Source organism: Lygodium microphyllum, chromosome 14 (assembly GCF_053477565.2).
Source record: "Lygodium microphyllum isolate KBCC chromosome 14, Lygodium_microphyllum_v1.1.10, whole genome shotgun sequence".
In the NCBI taxonomy this organism is placed as follows: domain Eukaryota; kingdom Viridiplantae; phylum Streptophyta; class Polypodiopsida; order Schizaeales; family Lygodiaceae; genus Lygodium; species Lygodium microphyllum.
In genome coordinates, this window is record NC_141148.1 from 133,677,532 (window position 1) to 133,685,364 (window position 7,833).

Below are 7,833 nucleotides of genomic sequence, written 5' to 3' on the forward strand. Positions count from 1 at the left end.
TCCAAGTCCACCCTTGTGAAATCTACTTCTGATACCCAACAGAAGACCCAAGGACCTACTTCCAATTTGGTGGAATTAGAAGTGGCCGCAATAACGCGAGCAAAGAAAGGAGAACATGTAGTTCCAAAAGATAACATTTCTTCTGCCAAGACTGTGAAATTCAACCTCCCTCGAGAAAAATAGAACAATGCAATCTAGAATAAGGAAGTATAGAGTACTACAAAGCCACAGAGAGCTATAGAGACAGGACCAGAGGTCCAAGAACTGGAGGATGCAGAAGTGCCTCCTCATGAAGAAGAAGCACATATGTTTTCACTCCTAGAGAAAAAAGGGAAGATAAAAGTGGGCGTGGCCCCATTTCCCAGTCGATTAGAAAAGCCAATGGATCCTATTAAAGAGTATGATCTAGTCAAAGACCTAGACATATTTAAACCAAACCTAACATTTTGACAGTTATTGTCACAACTCTATAGAAACAGAATTTGTATCCTTTTTCATTAATTTGTCTATATAATAATTTTGCTTGGAAGCAAAAGATCAATCAATAAATTGGAGCGACATGGTCGCCAGGATTTACTATTAAAAAAAAAACCTAAGGTACTGGTTAAGTTGGGTTAACAGGGTATGTCCCTAACCCAAGGACAAAAGGGTGAATAAACAAACCCTTGGGGATCTTGCCAAGTTGCAATTGATCCCGGATCGAATGCTAGATGCATTCGGAGAGAAGGATTCACTCCTTAACAGTTGGCCAAATAAACGACCACTGGGAATTGATTGTGCTTGTAATAGTTTGGAAAGCACTGTTTGCATTGTTTGCTCAAGGAACTAAAGGATGAAAAGATATCTAAATGCTTCAGGTTGAAGGCCTGAAGGGAGAGGCAGCTTCAGTTACCCCCGACTGCCTGCCTGACCCTAACCAAGGGGGTTGTTGACCGCGCCGGGAACGTGGACCGAACCCACCGCGAGAGGTCTTTCCGTTGAGCTCTACTTGGAGCAGGAGGACGCTTGGGTGCCAGGGGGGGCTCTGGCCGTAAATCCCTCGCCTTCCGGGTCCTGCATAAGAGGCTAACGTGACTCAGGATTGGATCTCGAGGCCCGCATACTAGTCTACGGGCAGAAGCTTGGAATAGTGATCCCTAGCGGATTACTGGATAAGCCTTCGGGCGGATTAGGGACTAGCCTACGGGCGGAACTCCTTGTATTTCAAAGATAAAATGATGAAATGATAATAAAGAAGTTGTTTGATATTGTTTTTCTATGTCACGTGATAAGATTACGTGAAGGAATCAGTGCTTAACAGGGTTAATTAAAGAAGCTGTTTGTTATATGTCAAATTAATGTGTTAGATAATTACATAACTACAACAAACCGAGGAAAGTGCGGAGGATGGACCATGGGTCCGTCCTACGGATGGGTGGTCCCGATTAGCCAGGAACTTTTCTCAAAAATCTCGAAGAACAGCGGGATGATCATCATTATCAAAACGAATAACGAGAACGATGACCTAGAGTTACATCTTACCCAATTTACGTTGTTTTAGGGGAACGGAATGGGACTATGCCTTATGGCTGAGAGGTTGAGTTTTGCATCCCTCTCGTTTCCCATTCTCCTTGAACCAAGTGCAGCGTGAATCCGCCTCGGACCTGGCGTTTCTGCGTAAAGTAGTTCGCTCGGGTCTAACGCTAGTTGCTGCTAGCTAATGACCAAACAGGAAAACCCAAATTCAGGTCGATCCTAAGTGGGAACGGCCAGGATACTTCCGCTACGTGGCAGACACGGGAAGACCTAGATTGCAAAACCCGTAACATTCCATGGGAGTGCCGGGCGGAGTTTTCTAGACATCCTTTCCGATGGACTGCTAAGACGTGTCCTGGATGATTCTAGTGGACACGTTACAGTTTTTCCGTGTACATCGCAAAAATGGTATCCGAATCTTCATGTGACTTTCCTATGCAAAGAAATGTGCATTTCAAGCTTTCAGCCCACACATGCACATTATACAAGCATTTCATGATCATGCCATCTTGTTGATTGTAACTGTCTGTTCTGGTGGATCTAGCCCACACTTCAAGGCATCAATCCTTTCTGTGTGCGAGTCTAACCCTGATATGCGTGAGTTCTAGTCACAGGCGCCCAATCGGGTCATATAGGTGGAAGTGTGAACTATCTTTTTCTCTAACCCACCGCGTGGGTCCACCATAACCTGTGACCACTCATCAGTGGCTAGCTCCAATGCACTTTTCTTTATATCTAATTAGTGCAAAGGAAATAAATTTAATAAATCATTATATAGACAAATTAATGAAAAAGGATACAAATTCTGTTTCTATAGAGTTGTGACAGCCCTCTGGCTTTTATTCAGCTGTCCTCAGCTGAAAAGCTTCTTGATATTGCTGTAGAATATTTGGGTAATCCTTCATGAATTTTTCATCTACCCACTGTGCATCTGTTGTGGGTAGATTTTTGAATTTTAGTAAGAATTTTCGTGTCACAAGGCCACTTCTCGTGGTTCGATCCTTGAGAAATAAAATCTTTTCAGGTTCCAAGAGTTGCTCTGTTTCTTCAACTTCTGGGGGATCTTCAGTAATGGGTTCCTTTGGTTCTGGTCCTATGTAAGGTTTTAGCAAACTTACATGAAAAGCATTGTGTATTTTCCAATGAGCAGGAAGCTCAAGTCGATAAGAAACTTCATTTATTTTCTCAATCACTTTGAAGGGTCCAAAGTATCTACTGGAGAGCTTTGGAAAAGATGAATTTTGACCAGAACCTTGTTTGAGCCTACTTTTATCAAACTTTAGCAAGACATATTGACCTTTTTCAAAAGCCAAATGTCTTCTTCGTTTATCTGCTTGCTTCTTTTGTCGCTCTTGGGAAACTTTGATAGTGGCTCGAACTTGATCCATTGTGGTTTTTAAATCTGAAGCAAACTCATCAGCAGCAAAAATCTTATCTTTAGTGCGAATAATTGGAGGAGGAATCACTTTACCCTGTACTATTTCATTTGGAGCTTTCCCTGTGGATGAGTGCACTGTATTGTTGTAAGCAAACTCCAATAATGGAAGATATTTCTCCCATTGTGACTTATGTTCACTAACATAAGCTTTCAACATATCCAAAAGAGTGAGATTCATCACCTCTGTTTGGCCGTCAGTTTGAGGATGAAAAGCTGAGGAGAACTTTAAAGTGGTTCCCAAATTCTCAAATAAAGCACGCCAAAAGTTACTTGTGAATTTGGAGTCTCTATCTGAAATGATCTCAGAAGGCATACCATGTAATCTGAAGATATGTTGAATGAAAAGTCTTGCAGCTTGTGCGGATTTCAATGTTTTATGACATGGAATAAAATGTGATTGTTTGCTGAATCTATCAATTATGACCCAAATCATATCATGACCTTGAGGTGTTCTTGGAATACTTGAGATGAAATCCATTGTGATAGATTCCCATAGATCTTTGGGCACTGGAAGAGGTTGCAACAATCCTGGAATCTTCTGCCTATCATATTTGGATTTTTGGCATACCAGACAAGCCTCAATGAAGTTATGTGTATCTTTTCGTAATGTTGGCCAATAAAAGTAGCGCTCAATTGCACTTAGAGTGGCTGCCCTCCCTCTATGCCCTGCATAAGGGGGTTCATGACTTTCTTTAAGCACCTTTTGTCGAACAGGAAGAGTGACACAAAGGCGATTGTTCATGAGAAGGTAACCGTCTTTGATGGAATAATCTGGATGAGAACCTCCTTGCTGTAAATTTGACCAAATTGCTGCAAAATCAGTATCTTCATCATAAGTATTCTTCATCGTTTGAAAATCTTCATGATGAGCCAGTGTAATAGTTGCAATGCGAGGCACTCTAGAAAGTGCATCAGCAACTACATTTTGTTTCCCTGGAGTGTACATAATTTGAAAATGAAACATAGACAAGAAATTTTCCCATCTTGCATGTTTCTCCTGCAAATGCTTTTGAGTCTTGAAATACTTCAAGCTTTGATGATCAGTTTTAATAAGGAATTCATTGCCTAAAAGATAATGTTTCCATATCTTTAAAGCATGAACCACTGCTAAGAGCTCCTTTTCATAAATGTCATACCTTTTCTCTACATCATTTAGACGGCAGCTTTCAAAGGCTACGACATGGCCTTCTTGATTTAGCACTGCACCAATACAATCACCGCAAGCATCTGCTTCCACCACAAATGGTTTTACCAGATCTGGAATGATAAGAACAGGTCCAGAAGTAAGAGCTTTTTCAGCCTTGTGAAGGCTGCCTTCTCTTTTTCCTTCCATTGGAAAGAGATCTTCTTCTTTGTAAGGTCATGAAGTGGAGAAGCCATATGTGCAAAATGCTTGATGAAGCGGCGGTAATAAGAACATAAGCCAAGAAACGATCGCACCTCATGTACATCACGAAGATGAGGCCATTCTTGGATTATCCTGATTTTTTCAGGATCCATCTGAATCCCTTCAGAAGAGATGAGATGCCCAAGGTAATTTATTTTATGCATGAAAAATTCACTCTTTTTACCATTTACCAAGAGTTGATTTTGTTGTAGTAATTGTAGAACAATTTCCAAGTGTTGATGATGCTCCTCTTCATTCTTGCTAAAGACAAGAATATCATCAAAGAAAGTACCGACATATTGTCGATGCTCTCTAAAGATGCGCTCCATCATTCGATTAAAGGTGGCTGGTGCATTGGTTAATCCGAAAGGAACCACCAAGAATTCATAAAGACCGTATGAAGTGCGGAAAGCAGTTTTGTGTACATCTTGTGGTATTACCCTAATTTGATGATAACCACTCTTTAGATCAATGCGGCTGAAAACCTTTGAGCCTCCTAGACGATCCAAAATGTCGTCAATTCTAGGAATAGGAAACCGATTCTTCACAGTGATTTTGTTGAGGGCTCGATAATCAATGCACATCCTGAATGTGCCATCTTTCTTTTGAACAAGAAGAACTGGTGAACAAAATGGTGAGCTACTTGGCCTAATTAGCCCACGGTTGAGTAGGTCTTCGACTTGCTTTCTGATTTCTTCTTGTTGAGGACGGCTCACACGGTATGGTGCTATATTAGGAGGAGAACTGCCCGGGATAATATCAATATGATGGTCTTCTGGCCTTTCTGGGGGAAGCTGATAAGGAAGATCTTCCGAAAAACAATCTTTATAGTTTTCCAAGAGCTGAAGTTGCTCTTGGTTTTCAGCATTCATATTATCTTTTACATCAGTGACATAAAGCAGACAACATTGAACACAATCCTTAATTGCTCTAGAGACTTGCATATGGCTTACCATAGGTATGGTGTCTCCAGAAACTCCAGCTTGGATCTCGTACTTCTTGCCTTTGTTGGTGAGTTCTACCTTCTTTTTCTGAGAGAAGATGGTTGAATCTACTCTATGATTCCAGGGCATGCCAAGAATCACATCGCAACCATCAAGGTCTCCGATACAGAAGGTATCTTCGTCACTGTAGCCTTGAATTTGAAACTTGAGCTTGCCAATGTAGGGTATCACAGTCTTCACTGTGTCACCTTCATCAGCATTTAAAGCTTGGCGAACTTCTGCCAGAGTGTCCATCTCTTCGTTCTTTAATCCAAGCTCTTTAGCTAATTGCAAGGAAATGATATTTTCATTCGCCCCAATATCTATCAAGAATAGTGCTTGCTTACCTTGTAACTGTCCCCAAGCTTTTAATAATTTGCGCGTCTCTGGAGTGTGAGTTGTGTTTGCAACTACATCACTGATAGCATTGATTTTCACTGGCGACTTAGGCTTGTTGTCAGAAACCTTGCTTTGTCCCTTGTTTGGACATTGCTTCGCTATGTGGCCTGTTTGTCCACATTTAAAGCACTTCCCTTCTTTCATGAAGCGTTGCTTTTCTTCTTCGGAAAGTTGCTTTGCTTGTGGGTATAGATTGGAGCGAAATTGAGGAGCATTAGGAGGTGCATAGGGCTTCATCTTCTTTTGATTTGATGGCTGCTTTTGCCACTGTTTTTGTCCTTCATTTGGGGCTGAATACTCCTCATCATCAGCTACTCTCTTCTTATCATTCTTTTGGAATGATTTGTTGCCATTGTGCTCCATTTCCCATGTCTCAGCATGGTCAATGAGTTCCCTGAGACTAGAACAATGATAATGATTAAGAGCAGTACGAAGTTTAAAATGCAAACCTCCTTGAAACTTCCTAAGCTTTTCCGAACTGCTGATCTTCTTGAAATGTTGGACCTTCAAAAGTAGCTCCCAAAATCTCTTGGTATAGTCACCAAGTGACTCATTTTTCCTTTGCCAAAGCCGATCCCATTCCATTTTTACATCTCTTTTGAAATTAATAGGAAGAAATTGGCTTTGTATCAGGCGAACAAAGGACCCCCATGATTTTGGGGCAGCATGATCATATTCCAACCCCGTCCACCAAGTATGGGCTAAGTCGGTTAAATGTAAAGCTGTAAACTTAATCTTTTCTTTTTCTTTATACTTGTCACGACCATACAAAATTTGAAATTGACGAATAAACTTCAGAAGAAGATCAGGATTTCGGGAACCATCATACATACTGAACTTGATCTTCTTTTCAAGTTGAGATAGTGACTTAGTCTTCTTCTTCTTCTTATGCCTTCGTCCATGCTCGGATCTTGAGGTTGAAGATGATGAAGTGCTTGATGGGGATGAAGATGGAGACGAGGGTGAAGAATGTCGACGCCTTTGATGATGATGAGGTCTTCCACGAGAAGGGTGTGACTCTTCATTACTAGAAGAGGATCCATCAGAATAGGCGCCAGATGACTTTGAAGAAGAGGATGAGCTTCGACGCGATCTCTTTCTTTGTCTTGAAGTAGAATGGGACTGCCTCTTAGAAGTAGTTGGACTTCTTGATCGGCTCCTTTCATTGGTATGGCTTTGTCTCCTTGAAGTAGATGGGCTTCTTTCCTTGAATTCTTTGGGATTCTCAATTTTTTTCTAGTTTGAGAAGTTGCTCACGAATTTGCTGATTCTCCTCTCTAAGACTTTGAATGGCTTGAAGGATAGCACTCGATTGATTCATTGAGACTTAAAGAAAAAAAATATATGCTCAAGCACTCAATGCAAGGGCTGAAAACAAACAAACTTATAGTTGCAAGCACTACCAGTGTTGGGGGTGAGGACCGAGCCAAAGCTTTGATACCACTGTAAACGCCCCGAACAACGTAGTATGCTTAACAATTATGATATTCGCTTGTTTTCAAGATTTAATATAAAAGAGAATGAACACTTAAAGCTAAAAATGAAAATTACTCACAAAATTATAGCCATGAAAATGTAAAAGTAATGGAGACAAGATTGAGGGTTGAAGATGGGCAACCCCCCCCCCCCCCGAAGGAATGTATTTCTGCTCAACCCAAGTCCCTTAGGGAAGAGCTCAGTTACAATCAACCTGAGAGTGAGAAAAAGGTAATTCTCACTCTCACAAGATCATGCAAAGATGTACAAACACACATGCATTATCTATTATGCAATGATAAGAACTGATTTATTTACAGTATGAGAGAAGAAAAAGGGGAATTCAGCCTTTCTCCATCGTTGATCAGCAGTACATGGATAGGGCTTGCTTCTTGTAGCTAAAATGGAAGAAAGAGCTCGAGAAGGAGGTGCTGTAATGAATTTACAGGCTTGCTGTCTTGTAAAACAGCAGTGATAGAAGAGGGAATATGGAGGAATTTGATAATGGAGAAGTGGGGGATGATGATGGGGATGGATGGGGCCAGTTTCTGGCTATCTGTGGGTGCTGTACATGAGTTTACAGCAAAGAAAAATGATGATCAATGAAGAAAAACGAGCTCTTATTTATAGGAGAG